Source organism: Chiloscyllium plagiosum, chromosome 32, assembly GCF_004010195.1.
Source record: "Chiloscyllium plagiosum isolate BGI_BamShark_2017 chromosome 32, ASM401019v2, whole genome shotgun sequence".
NCBI lineage: Eukaryota > Metazoa > Chordata > Chondrichthyes > Orectolobiformes > Hemiscylliidae > Chiloscyllium > Chiloscyllium plagiosum.
This window is the reverse complement of record NC_057741.1, coordinates 21,816,235-21,826,332: the sequence shown is the minus strand read 5'-3', so window position 1 is coordinate 21,826,332 and position 10,098 is coordinate 21,816,235.

The following is a 10,098-nucleotide window of genomic DNA, read 5'->3' as shown; positions in this document are numbered from 1 at the left end:
AACATTAAGCTGCCAGTCCTGTCCATCCCTGAGCCATGTTTCTGTAATTGCTATGATATCCCAGTCCCATGTTCCTAACCATGCCCTGAGTTCATCTGCCTTCCCTGTTAGGCCCCTTGCATTGCAATAAATGCAGTTTAATTTATTAGTCCTACTTTGTCCCTGCCTGCCCTGACTGTTTGACTTACTTCTGTTCTCAGCTGTACCCGTATCAGTTTGATCACTTTCCTCACTATCTCCCTGGGTCCCACCCGCCTACCTTCCTAGTTTAAATCCTCCCAAGCAGTTCTAGAAAATTTCCCTGCCAGTATATTAGTCCCCTTCCAATTTAGGTGCAATCCGTTCTTCTTCTTCAGGTCACTTCTACCCCAAAAGTGATTCCAAAGATCCAAAAATGTGAATCCTTCTCCCATACACCAGCTCCTCAGCCATACATCGATCTGCTCTATCCTCCTATTCCTCCCTCACTAGCTCATAGCACTGGGAGTAATCCAGATATTACTACCCTTGAGGACCTCCTTTTTAAATTTCTGCCTAACTCTCTGTAATCTCCTTTCAGAATCTCAACCTTTTCCCTTCCAATGTCGTTGGTTCCAATGTGGACAATGACCTCCTGCTGGCCCCTCTCCCCCGTGAGAACATTCTGCACCCTCTCTGAGACATCCTTGATCCTGGCACCAGGGAAACAACACACCATTCTGCTTTTTCTTTGCTGGCCACAGAACCGTCTGTCTGTACCTCTGACTACAGAATCCCCTAACACAATTGATCTCTTGGAAGCCGAAGTACCCCTCGTTGTATTAGAGCCAGTCTCAACACCAGAAACTTGGCTGTTCGTGCTACGTTCCCCTGAGAATCCATCACCCCCTACATTTTCCAAAACAGCATACCTGTTTGAAATGGGTATATCCACAAAAGACTCCTGCACTAGCTGCCTACCTCTCTTACCCTTCCTGGAGTTAACCCATTTATGTGACTGTATCTGAGACCTTCCCCTCTTCCTATAACTGTCATCCATCACATACTGTTGCTGTTGCAAATTGCTCATCACTTCTATCTGTCTCTCCAACTGATCCACTCGATCTGATAAGATTCGCATCCAACAGCAGTTATGGCAGATATAATCCGCAGTAACCCTTAAACTCTCTTTAAACTCCCACATCTGACAAGAAATACATATCACTGCAAAGGCCATTTTTGCTCCTTCACAATCTACAGACCCAGAAAATAACACCGTCTTACTCCTCTACAAACACTATTCCAGGTTAAATTAATAGCTATGGCTTATATTTTAAGTTTAATCAAGAGACTTATCTCCAAAAACATAGAATCAAGAAAGAATCCACTATACTCACTACTGCAGCCTTTCTCTTGGACAGACTTAAAACAACAATTAACTTATCTGATTCTGTGCTGTGAACTTTGCCCAACAGTTCCTTCAAGATTAGTTGTGAATTTCACTGTTTGTTAATTTTCCCAGATGCACTCTGATGTCCAGCGATACACGAATTCAAACAGCAAAGGCAGTAACTGTGCAGGTTCTCTCTCTCTCTCTCTCTCTCCTGCACTGTCCTCACCATGTGCTTCCTTTGACTGTTCTTCTCCGTTTTAAAACTGCTGTTGTTTTGACTTTTTTTCCCCAAAGTTCCATAACAATGCAACAACATATAAAATTGTAATTGCTGCCCCTGGAATTCGAGGAAATCACCTTCAACACCTAAAATACCTCAAAAAAATGGAGCAGCTCTTACAGCCAGAAATTTTTCCCATCCTCCATCAATTGCCTAATGATTGTTGTAAAATGTGGATTAATGTTGTTCCTGCTCACTGATAGTAGAACTGTCATAATCATGATATATAACAAGTGGTAATTTCTTATATTGCAAAGGCAGAATAAATATGGAAATCTATTTTCCAAGCTTATTGTTTTCTAAAGAAACATAATTTGAATGATATGTTGGAAAAGTGAAATATATTCTAAGAATCAGCTAATCCTGTTTTCCACCACAGTTATTATGTGTGCTATAACCGTAACTTCCAGTAAAATAAATCTTCAATATTATTATAGTGCACATTTACTGGACATGATAGGTTTTACTACCGAGTTTCCTACACCCATTGATCTGCATTCTTTGGAAAAGAATTTGTAGATTATTTGAATATGATCTGTTTGGTTGGGAAATAACGTTTAGCCATGTGAAATGATTTCTTTTTATTGAACACATAAAATTATATATATTTGTTTATATAAACTTCACAAGGAAATAACAAGATTAACCTGCTTTTGCAGCAGACAAACTATTAGAACAGTATTTTTTAAATCTTGGCACCAGCCATCACAAACTCAAATCAAACTCAAGTTCTGTGCATAAGCATAACCCTGACCTTGTTGTACATGGTCATTTTAACACAGTGTCCTGCTCACATGTCACTTGTCTGTCCTCAGCACGCTGCAATGTTCTGTGAATCACAGTGCAAACTAGGGGAACAACATCTCATCTTCAGACTACGCATGTTACAGTCTTCTGGGCATAATATTGAGTTCAACACCTTCAGATTGTGAACCAAGTCCCATTTCTTCCCGTTCTTTTAGCTTTGCTAGTTACATTCTCTGTCACTATTCTCTCTTCCCTCCCCCCACTCTAGGGGATTGTCTGTTCTTTCCAGTCTGGTAGCTGGGCACACCACTGTTCTGCCAGTCTCACATTCCAATCACTTAATCTGAATTTTTAACATCTTTTCTCCCCTAGCAGTCTACACTGCACCATTACCACGCTCCCCCACTAACTATTGCATAAATACTGCCCCTCCACACTTCAGCTCTGATGAAAAGTCATCTAGACTTGAAACGTCAGCTTGCTCTCTCTCCATGGATGCTACCTGACCTGCTGTGATCACCAGCATTTGTTGCTTTCAGTACAGATTCCAGCATCGACAGTAATGTTCTCCTACACAATCAAATCACATGCGAGGACAATGTGGTTTCAGCCAGGAAGTCATGTGTGTGATCTTCATCGAGAATGGAGATATTCTTTATATCAGCACTCTAGGCTTCCAACCACTCCTTCCTAACGGATCCCTGTTGCAGGTCAATGACTTGTGGCTCAACCCAGGTCATGTGAACTCTATGGTCCACCTCATCAATGCTCCAATTAACCAGGCTTTCATCATCTGCATTTCAACCACATTGATGGATACCGTGGCCTGATGGAATACTTCCCGGAATAGTCTTGTAAACACCATCTCCATCAGGCACAGCAGCTGCAGTTTCTCTTTCAATTGCTACTGATTAATGGTCAGGTCAGACTGAGCTCCCCAGTAGGTTTTCAAACAGAAGAACACCTCCACTTTCGCTCTATTGAAAGCAGGGTATCAATCTATCACTGGTTCTATTGATCACGCAACAAACCCAAATTGAATTCATCAGCAGCATCGAAAATACAGTTGTTGGCAGTGATCAGGATGGGGAGAACCCTATGAGAAAGGTCAGAACTGAGGGGAAAGGCTGATGCCATTATCAGGACGGGTGGAGCAAGGTTCGGCCAAGGCACTTCTCACCAGAAAGAAAAACAATAAATTTATAAAAAAGGCAAACCTGTCAGAAGCAGCTGAGAAGCTAATAGGGGAATCTACAGTGCTTCCCGGCCCAGACTTGGCTCGAAATTGCAGACTGATCCCTGATATGGTCATGAAATGGTATAGTACAAGTACTTTAGATGGGTCAGTTTTTGTCCATTGTGTGCAGGAGGGTTTCCTGACACAGTATGTAGACAGGCCAAAAGGGGCGAGGCCAAGTTGGATTTGGTACTGGGTAATGAACCAGGCTAGGTGTTAGATTTGGAGGTAGGTGAGCACTTTGATGATTGTGACCACAATTCACTTATGTTTACTTTAGCGATGGAAAGTGTTATGGACTAGGCCAGACCACTCAAAACATTCCTGAGCAGGCAACTCAGACCATAACTTTGCGATTTGTTTCGGTAAGTGTACAGCAAGAATTACCCAAAGTAAGGTAGCTAGGTTGACTACTGGGTTTTAAAAACAGTCAGAAGTTTATTCACAAAATTACACAATGAAACATAAAGAACAGAATAAAGAACCCGTACAGAACTCAATCTATCCAAACCAGACTTAATTATGCTCTTCCGAATATACACCACAGTTCCAATAAGCAAACCCCCTTAAAACACAGTAGAAAAAAGGAACAGATGCTTACAGGTTGAAATTGGAAGGGCAGAAGGAGAGAGAGAGTCCATTTACACACAGCTTACAGAAACTCCCAACTAGTTCTGGAGTGAACTACTCAGCTAGAGAGCTGACCACTCCCCTTTCATTATGCAGGTCACTTCTAAAACATGACCACTTTGGCCTGAAGTCTCATCTGTTTATATATAAACAAAAAGGCCTCTCAATACCCTTTAATGTCTGGACCAAACCAGTCTAATTGGAACCAGGAGCTGGTTTATGACCCCTCTGAAAAAACCAAGGACACAGTATCCTTGAGCCAAGGAACAGCGTTTAGAAGAAAGGGACCAGCTTTGTGACCTTGTGACCATCAACATCCAAACTATGGCTTCATTTTTAAAACCCTTCAAAAACAAACTGGTTCGTAGTCTAAAACACAAAGATACATGATACTAACTATACACATACTAACATGCACAACCACATGCGAATTCAGGCCGTGGCACACCCGCCACCGAATGCCCCCGTATCTCATTCAAATCTTGATAACGTATTGGCATTCACATTTTCGTGACCTGCCTCATGCCCAATTGTCAAACTGAATGGCTGCAACAACAAGCTCCATCTAAACAGTTTGGCATTTTTGTCCTTAAATTTGCCCACAAATGTGATGATCAGTGTATATGATTATCTCAGATGCATTGTTGGTAATATAAACAAGAAATTGTTGTAATGCCAACACCAAACTTAGTCTCTTTCTCCACCATTGAACATTTCTGTTGATGAACGTTCAACTTCCTGGAAAAGTACCCGATGGGTCTTTCTATCCCTTCGTCAGCCTCCTGCAGGAGCACCGCACCAACACCCACATCACTGGCATTGGCAGCCATCTTGAAAGGCTTTGTGTAATCTGGTGTGGCTAATACTGGGGCAGTGGTTAACACAGTTTTTGGCTGTCAAATGCCTTTCGACAGTCCGCTTTCCACTGAAACTTCTTGCCCTTTTTTAACAATTCGGTGAGTGGAACAGCCACACTGCTAAAGTTCATCACAAACTTTCAGTAAAATCTACTCAATCCCAGGAACCGTAGAACTACATTTTTCGTTGACGGTGTTGAAAATTCCCCAAATACTTTTGTTTTTGCATCCTGTGGGACCATTTGTCCATGTCCAATAACATGGCCCAGGAAGGGGACTTGGGCTTTGGCAAATTCACTTTTAGCCTGGAGTACCACCAAGCCTGCCTTCTGAAGTCGATCGACCAAGTCCGATAAATGCTGTAAATGTTCCTTTCATGTGTGACTAAAAATCACCAGGTCATCAATATACGCCACACAGTTGGGTAATCCAGCAATGACCTTATTAGTCAGTCTTTGAAAATGTGGCTGGAGCGTTTTTCATACCAAATGGCATGACTTCAAACTGATATATTCCATTTGGGGTCATGAAAGCCGAAATTGCCTTTGCTGTCTCTGACAGAGATATTTGCCAGTAGCCTCTGAGCAAGCCCACTTAGAAATATAAGTTGCTTGTCCCACTTTTTTGACACAGTGCTCCAACTATGGAATTGGATATGCATTAGGCCTTGTAACAGCATTGACTTTGCAATAGTCCACACATAACCGTTGGGTACCATCTGGCTTTGGAACCATGACTATGGGCGAGCTCCAGTCACTGTAACTCAATTCAATTATGTCTGGATTTTTTTTTACAAATCTTCTTACACTGAGGTAATCTATTTTTAATAATCCACGTCAACTTCTCCTTTTCTCTGGAGGAACACATCTAGCTTCAGCAAAAACTCCTGCAGAACTCATAGAACTCCTATAGTGTACAAACAGGCCATTTTGGCCCAACAAGTCCACACTGACTCTCTGAAGAATAACCCACACAGACCCATTCCCCTACCCTATCACCTTACATTTCTCCTGACTAATGCATCTAACCTGCACACCCCTGATCACTATAGAACAACTTAGCATGGCCAATTCACCTAACCTGCACATCTTTGGACTGTGAGAGGAAACTGGAGCACCCAGTGGAAACCCACACAGTATGCGCAAACTCTACAGTGATTGTTTGCCTGGGTCCATGGCGCTGTGAAGCAACAGTGCTGACCAATGAGTCACTGTACTGCCCCTCCAAATTGAAACCGAAAATACATACTCTTTTTCCAAGCTATGGGTTCTGCTATTTAAAATAAATCAATTGCTGACCTTTCAAACTGGAGCCCTAATGCACAGCTGTTTACTTTATTCAATTGTAAAATTCTATCAATATAAACAAAAAAAAATTTACTCGCCAGGGAGTATTTATCCCACACTGTGATTTAAAAGAAATCACCATGGCTACAGAAATACTTACATGTTAATCATTAGACAATTTCAGACACACAGAAAATCCAGATGCCCACTAGTACAGATTCAAAAATCCAAATTCAAAAAATAAATATTAGAATTTATGTAAATCCCACACCTTACATCATATTTGCATATTTTAACTAGAATCTTACTACTTTTCTATAGTTTCATGTTTGCCTACTCAGAAGACCATGTTATTATGAGGAGTTGTGGGATGTGACTGACTTGCCATATTTTAACACCAGACACAAGCAGTTGAAATTGGGTCTAATATTCCAGATTAGGCAGATCATCAGGGAGAGGAGAGATGCAGATTAGTGACAAGTACACTTGTGTTTTTGTGAGTTCAAAGTAATGAAAGTATGCACATAAATAATTTAACTAGCTTCCTACATTGCTTCTGACAACACAAACAGGCCACCCTGATCCAAGGGTCACTTCAATAACAATAATAATTCAATAACTAAACAAGTCGAAAGAACTGAGTGCAGCAAAACTACTTGGGTCAGTCTACTAATTTGATTGGTGGTCATAAAGGTCTACAGCACAAAGAGAGAGAGCCTTCAGCCCATTGGTTATGTGCTGGCCAAAATCAAGTGCCAAAATATTCTAATACATTTTCCAGTACATGACACATTACCTGGCATACCTTGGCATTGCAAGTTTGCAACTAAATATTTCTTAAATGTAACGAGAGTTTCAGCTTCTAACACTTCCACAGATAGTGAATTCCAGATATCCACCACCCTCTGTGTTCCCATATGTTAGAGGGTTGCTTTTCAGCATACACTTGACATTAACTATAAGGCTCTGGAACCATGTAGTTGAATTTCTGTTCACTGTAAATAGTGTTTTGTGAAACAAGCCTTGCTCTCTGATGATATTGTGATACTTGCTTCTGTGTAACTTTAAATTTGGGAGCTACCCATTGATGTAATATCTGTATGGCAAAATGGTTTGCCTGGCTCACTGATTTACCTAGATATATCTTCTAGTAGAGACCATTTTACCTCATTTATCTGTTAGTGTGGATAGTTCTGTAGTCTTTTGTTTTTCTGTGCATCCTTCTTTGAAACATTTTCTTGTGGTAATACCATTTAAAAAAAAATGCTCAGCATTGTTTCCCCCAGAGAAGATTCTTTGTTTTACACTATTTTCAATGTCTGGTGTCTGTCCTACCCACAGCATTGTCTTATCTGGTGTCTCTTTTGTGGTTTTATACCTTTAGAAATGAATAGATTCCACAGATCTTCTATGCCAAGTCTAATATTCTCTTCTTAGAATTGACATCTCCTGCTTTACTCACCATCTGCAAAGTTATCACTGGAATTACATCTTCTTTAGAATGTAATAAATCTGACAAAGACACTTCAGTAATGTCTACAACATATTTTTACAGCCCATATCATGGTGTCTGCATGCTAAAATAGCAATATCTGATCAGAGTTGCAACTTGCTTTATATAATATTAGAGTCAGAAGAATTTCACCATTTAAGGGTTTCCTTTTATTACAAGGACTTTTTTTATTTTAATTTTTGCAATCCTCATTGTCTGGACTGTTCATTGACAACCATTTTGCCATTGACTTAACTTGAACTTTAGACTGCTTCCACAGACCACCATCTTACAATGCAGCCTGTATCCGTGCCTTGGATTTGCAGATTTCTTTTGTTCTTGCATATCTTCCATAAAGTCTAAAGTGCTTTCTATCTCATTTTCTTTAGTGTTCTTATTTGTTGAGTGTTACCATAAGGTATGCTGTCATCAGCAATCAGCAAGATTTGTTTGTCTCTGGATCACCAGAATATTTTCTCCCTGTTTTCATTTCTTGAGGACTGAAGCCCTAGTTCCCTTGGTTGGTACCATTTAAAGTTAGTTATCTCTGCTCACTATGCCATAATAGGGATCCACCTTTGTTCCACTGCTGCTCATCAGTCTGCTGAGCACCATACCACTGCTCACCACACTGCAGCTCACCATGTTACATGTGATTGTTTCCTCAGGCCTGAAGTACTATAGTGTGTATAAGGATCACAATCTTTCTGATCTTTCTAACTGAAACAGGCTTGTTGAGTAACAATATGAAGTTTATACAGTTGATATCAATAAGACCTACATTAACACAGAGGTTGTTAGGAAAACACTACCTTCAGGACTGTCTCCAACAATCTCTTGCTTTACTCTGCTCAAGTCTCTGTGATTTTATCACAGTGGAGTACAGAGATAATGGATGCGTTGGCTGCAACCTGAAAAGCCACCAATGTGACAGCCTTATTCAAAAAGGGAAGGAGGCAAAAAACAGGTAACTATAGGCCAATTAGTGTCACATCTATTGTTGGAGAAGTATTGGAATCAATTATTAAGGAATTGATAGGAGAACATATGGAAAATCATAACCTAATCAAACAGAGTCAGCAAAGCTTCATTATAGGGAAATTGTGTGTGACTGATTTATTAGAATATTTTGAGGAAGTATGACCAAAGTGGATAGAGGGAAATTAGTAGATATGTTGTATTTGGAGTTCCAGAAGGCATTGGACAAGTTACCTCACAAAAGGTTAAGTCATAAGATAAGACTCCATGATTTTGGAGTTAGTATATTGGTGTAGATAGCGAATTGGCTCATGGGGAAAACACAGCAAGTGGGATTAAAGGGTTCTTTTTCAGGTTGGTGACTTGTGAGCGGTGAGGTACCACAGAGAACAGTGCTGGGACAACAATTGTTTGCAATATATATTCATGACCTGGAGGAAGGAAGCAAATATGTTGTAATCAAATTTGAAGACAACACAAAAATCTGTGGAAAGGCAGGTTACGAGAGGGATACAAACAGAGATATTGTTGGTTTAAGTAAGTGGGCACAACATTGGCAAATGGAGTATAATGCAGGAAAATGTGAAGTTGCTCATTTTAGACAGAAGAACAAAAGAACAAGGTATTATTTAAATACACAAAATTGCAGATAGCTATAATACAAAAGGATTTGGGGGTATTTGCAATGAAACACAGAAAGCTGGTACACAGGTACGGAAGTCATCAGGAAGACTAATGGAATGTTGGCCCTTATTTCAAGGAGATTGGAGTATAAGAGTAGAGAAGTCTTACTGCAACTGTACAAAGTGCTGGTAAGACCACATCTGGAGTACTGTTGAGTAGTTTTAGTCCCCTTATTTCAGGAAAGATTCTATTTCATGGGAGGCAGTGCAGAGAAGATTCACTAGGATGATCCCTGGTATGGAGGGATTGATATATGGGCAAAGGCTAAACAGGTTAGGTCTCTACTCACTGGAATTTAAAAGAATGACAAGTGATCTCATTGAACATATAGGATTCTTAAGGGACTTGACAGGGTAAATACTTAGAGAGGAGTCTAGGACCAGAGACCATAGTCTCAGAATAAAGAGGTGCCAATTTAAGACTGAGATAAGAAGGAATTCTGTGTCTCAAAGGCTTGTGAGTCTTTGGAGCTCCTTGCACAGAAAGCTGCCGGGCAGAGCCCTTGTGTATATTTAAGACTGAGAGAGATAAATTCTTGATCAATAAGGGAATCAGG